The sequence below is a fragment of the Peromyscus maniculatus genome, chromosome 3 (assembly GCF_049852395.1).
Source record: "Peromyscus maniculatus bairdii isolate BWxNUB_F1_BW_parent chromosome 3, HU_Pman_BW_mat_3.1, whole genome shotgun sequence".
Taxonomy (NCBI): Eukaryota; Metazoa; Chordata; class Mammalia; order Rodentia; family Cricetidae; genus Peromyscus; species Peromyscus maniculatus.
This window is the reverse complement of record NC_134854.1, coordinates 73,665,068-73,670,186: the sequence shown is the minus strand read 5'-3', so window position 1 is coordinate 73,670,186 and position 5,119 is coordinate 73,665,068. Positions and strand designations below refer to the sequence as shown.

General features: G+C 45.1%; 1 long non-coding RNA gene across 1 annotated transcript; it reads right to left on the bottom strand.

Moving 5' to 3' along the window:
- Positions 1–647: 647 nt before the first annotated feature.
- LOC121827969 (uncharacterized) lies at positions 648–3,074 on the bottom strand. The gene is made up of 3 exons (XR_013049828.1): positions 2,732–3,074; positions 1,253–1,345; positions 648–941 (listed from the first exon to the last, which is right to left on the bottom strand). It is a non-coding gene; the product is annotated as an uncharacterized LOC121827969 (long non-coding RNA).
- Between the last annotated feature and the right edge of the window lie 2,045 nt (positions 3,075–5,119).

Genomic DNA, 5,119 nt, shown 5'->3' with positions numbered 1-5,119 from the left:
GCACAAGGGGAAAAAAATCAAGCATGAAAGAGTATAAGGAAATTTTCCGAAGTCCCATTGACAGAAAAAGGGCAAAGCGTTGCCTAACTCCAGATGTGGCTGAGTATAGAACTTGCGCTCTCCAGAGTGGCTGCAGGCCTCCCCCACAGTATTTACAGTGTCTTGGGGGTTAGCAGAAAGGGTTGATTTCTTTTTTGAATTTTCTGTCTAACGTAGATGGGCTTCTGGAATGTCAAGAAGACCCTCTGGAATTGATGCCTCCTTTTGCCTCTAGATGCAAAAACGAGTTTGAACCAGATACTGAGAACTCTCTGGAATCCCTGCTATGTACAGAGTCATGTATGTCAGTACAAGCTGCTATAGAAATAAGAGCTCTGAGGATCTGCCGGTTCACAGCACGTCTCATTCCACTGAGCCTGCTCTTCTTACCCCAAAAGCCCTCTGGCTTTTATCTGTCGGGTGAAATGACGGCCTATAGTTAGAACGGAGAGAAAAGGGAAAGACAGTTTTCACCATTTTGGGGTGCCACTCTTCTGTGACTTACATGTATGAACTTACAGTTCGGATTTCTAAGCACTTCTAAACTTAGATTTCTCCCAGTTTGCTGGCTTTGTCCCGGTACCCACTCCTTACCCCAGGGAAGCCTCAGTCAGTGAAGAGCACATTGTCCAATTACCCCTCACAAATTCTCTCTGGATGATTTCCCTAAGCGGGCAATGGCAAGTCAAAATCTTGTAGATAATTTGGGGACATCCAGTCCCCACACAGGAAAGGGGGCCAACTCCGTTTCTACCTGGCTTGTCACAGCTGCGCACAGACCCGAAAACATCCTTCTCACATTCCCCACATAACGGGCATCTTCTCTGCTCCATCCAGCTGCTGGCTGGTTGCGGTTTGCCTTAGGCAATCTGCTGCAATTTTCTGTGTCCCAATCTTATCCTCTATTACAAAAAAATAAAAAAAAAAAGATGGGAAATATAATGGGCTGAAAGAATTTCGACAGCAGATGTAGACATCAAATTGCACAGGTAGTTATCACACAGATTAGAAAACGTAATGAATACAGTGTTCAAGCTGAATGCAGACAACACATTTTCCAGTATGATACAAGCTACTTGTTAATAAAGCGAAATAACAATTTTCTCCCTACTAGAACTAAAGTCACCTCTATTTTCTGAAGGAACACATGCCACCCAGACCTCTGGACTGAATTGAACTGAAGCTCAGTACACACAGAACCAAATGGACTCACACACTGGGGCTGAGTCCTTCATTTAACGGCACTGCTCTGCAATTCTTCATTATAGGCTGCTTTAGAAGTTTGTCCTCATGTTCCCGGGCCCTCCTGTGAAAAATGCATTATTCATGGCATGTTATACACAGAATGGTACTGATCTGCGAGTGAGGAAACCTGGGTGTTAGTTCCAACTTCTGGTGTTAGATGTTGGGGTCTTGACTATGTAAGACTGTTGTATGAAGATTGAGTGGTCTGCTCCAGAGGTAAGGAGTGAGGGGGGCATGTTGTCTACAGAGAATGTCAAACAATAATAAAACTGACTGAAGTCAGTCTGCTTTTTATTATCACCACGCGCCATCCATACTACGAAAAGATGTTCCTACCCCTCAAATCACTTGGTCTGTGTTTGAAGGAATGCATTTTAACAAATAAATAAATTAGTGAGTACATATGCTTCAAATTAGCACATTTGGGTTATTTAAAATAAACATATTTCACATGGAAATAAATTTATAAAATTCATGGTCATGCACACAAACGCAACAACACACTACACACATTTGTTTCTAGAATGTCTGTGATGGTTTGGAGCCATGGAAGGGCCTTTGAGCTCTGCCTTTGGCTCTGTGGTATGACACACTCCTAAATAATAGATTTGGAATAAACAGAGATCACAGGGATTACAAAGACAAAACACAGAACTTGAGTTAATTCGAATCTGTTATTATCTGAGACAACTTGGAAGCTTTACTTAACAACTTGCAAGCACAAAACGTCGTGAACTGTGAGGGACAAGATTTGTGTTTGGTGAGTGTACATTTTAGTTCCTTCATAAATACTTTATGAAGTTTGAATGATATTTTTAGATTGAGCGTCACCTTTTTAAAGAAAATCTTTGCTTTCAAACGGGAAGAATCACAAACAAAAAATAACCATTGGTTAGGACACATTCATCACTGGAAGTCATTGTGCTGTATGGGGATGTGTGTGGTAAAAGTGATCTGCCAGGAGTGTCACATGTGGTAGTGTCCTCTTAGGCATTGTGTGGCTGCATTAACGGCTCTCAATATATATAATATATATATATAAAATATATATATTATAATATATATATATATATTCATTCTTAGATTTCAGGGGGGAAAATCACATTAAATTCAATTGTTCCCAAGAACCATCACATCTTCTCACTTCTATTTTTGAATAAGAAGGGAGTTCTAATTTTGGGGTGTGTAGAGGAGAGTCGGGGAGCAGTAGGTGGTATTTAAAATGGAGACATCTATTGCTGTCGACCCATGAGCCTTCAGGATGTGCCTTGCCTTGAGCCAATGGGTCTCAACCCCTGTGGCATGTTGAATCCTCTGGACAGCTTATTGAAAATCCCATGCCCAGGCTGCAGTCCGAACCAAAGACATCAGCGCCTCTGGGTGAGGACGGACCCTGCATCCTGGAGTCTGACCTGCAGCTGAGTTTGAGAAGGTATGAGTTGTGTACCTTCGGGTCCTTTCCATATCTCAGTGTGAATCTCCAGAACTCTCCATCTCCACTGTAACCCATTCCTTTGTGCAACTGGAGGCAGGAAGACCTTCCAGCCTTGCCACACCGACGTGTCGGGCAAAGGGCCTGCTCAAGATCCCTGTTTCTCAGTCCACCTTGGTGACCTGAACCAGCGAGGCTGTCTGGAGCCTGTCAGAAAAGAGGATGCCATTAATAATAACAATAAAAAAAAATGGTCCCGTCAACCAAAACCCCAGAGAAGTTGAGAAACGGGCTATTTGTGCATGAAGATGGTGCCCAGATGCCTTGGATTGTGAGAAAAGCCAGAGTAGAGAAGACGTGCAGCTGGTCCCCACCATTTCCAGGCTGATTTGCCAATTAACCTCCTGGAATTCTGAGCAGCGGCTCGCCGAGCCTGCTTCTCTCAATAGCCCACATAGGCCCTGCCTCTGGGACACAGTGCGCATTAAAAAGTTAACATTTATCACAGAGTTCAGCGCTCCATCAATATCTCATTGAACAGAGCAAAGCAGCTCGGCTTCAATGAGGCAAACCTTGCGGGAAGATAAATGCTAACATTTTCTTGAAAGCCTCAGTAATTATTCAAAGGCCCACCCCTCCCCACCCCACCCTTCACTCCAGGGCTCCTCTCTCTCTGTTTGGCCAGGATCGGCACCTACTAGCCTTATTCGGCAAAATTCCCAGAGCCGTTGTCCGTTCCACAACCCCGTGGGCTGCACCTCCAACATCGGTGGATGATCTGTGAGTTTTATCAGCAGCAGAATCAAGTTCTTAAGAACATCGTCTGGCTAGGGCTGACTTTCACAAACTGTTCCCAAACTGAGCGGCTGTTCCCTGACAACCCCACTTGGAATGAGAGACTCGAATCCAGAGGCCACATAGTTGCTCCAGAAGGCACTGGCGATCCTTTATCGCCCTTGTTCAGAACAAGGACCTTGTTTCCCGTAATGGCTGAGGAAATAAATAGCGCAGAGTCACTCAAAGTTCGGCCATACCCTGAGCTTGTCTGCAGTGAGCATGGAGGCAAGCTTGGCCAACCTACTTGTTGGACTAGGCCCTAGCCCTCCAGTGGGTAACTCTACACCTAACATCAATATTAGGCCACCAGCTGCATCCAGTGGCGAATATCCCCTTGAGAAAGGCTGCTAACTCTTCTAACGCCTCCTGAAGATCCGATAAACTTGACCAGTTAGAATTGGTCACTAACACCCTGCTTGCCAAATCCTGTCTGGGGTCCTTGCATTCACCCGCCATCTTGAAATGATCTGGCCTTTGAGCATTTCCAGTGTGTTTGTTTACAGCATGCGAAGAGCAGTTATACAAAAGTATGTTTGTGGGACCAGCGAGATGACTCAGAGAGTAATGCCCTTCCCATGCAAAGCCCTGACAAGCGGAGTCCAATCCCTGGACCCCAGGTAAAGGCAAAAGGGGAGAATAGACTCCCCAAAGCTGTTCTAACCTCACTAGTGAGTGCCTGGTGGGTGAGTGTGTGTGTGTGTGTGTGTGTGTGTGTGTGTGTGTGTATACTCACATGAGTGCACACACACACACACACACACACACACACACACACACACACTGCTGATGCGTTAGAATCTGCATGAAAAGTGTCATCTTTCAACACTCTGTTTCCTGGTCAGTGAAATGGGAATAAAATAATAGTTCAAGGGATCATTGTGACCAGGAATGGCATGAGACTGACATGCCTAAATCACTTAGGACATTTGACACCTGGAGCCTGCGTCCTGAGTCTCACCCAGCAGCTACATAACACTCAACATGTCTCCAGGAGGCACAGAATCACAGCTTCCTCATCTCGAGGCTCCTGTGACACAGTCCAGCTCCGAGAGGCTTCAAGGATTTCATGACATGTAGTATGTAAATTGCCCAATAAACCAAAAGCCCCCAAACCGGCGGTCAGAACACAGCTGTTTGGTGAGGAGCCTGTGCCTCATGGTTTGAGTGGATTTGAAACTTCATAGATGGAAGTTCACTGACGCTGAGAAAAAAGGAATAATTTTCTCTTTAAACCTGACAGGACCAGGCCTCAGCTCCTCAGACCCGCCCTGAAGTGACAGTGTTACGATCCCACACAAAGGCTTGGGAATGTGACGCGCTGGTTGGATAGGTTAACTTGAGTAAAATAATCCCACCAGACAGTCTTAGAGCGGAGGCCTCATTTTTGAAGAACAAACACGACGGATCTGCAGAGATCAAAGCTGACCCGAGTCACATTTAAATCACAGAAGACCTTGCAGCCTTTTCGCTTTTCGTTTCTTTTAGATCTGAGATTTTTTTGTCACTGAAGGAAAAGGAAGAGATTTCTGAAAGCTACGGGCGACTCTGGTGGAAAAAGCCCCCACG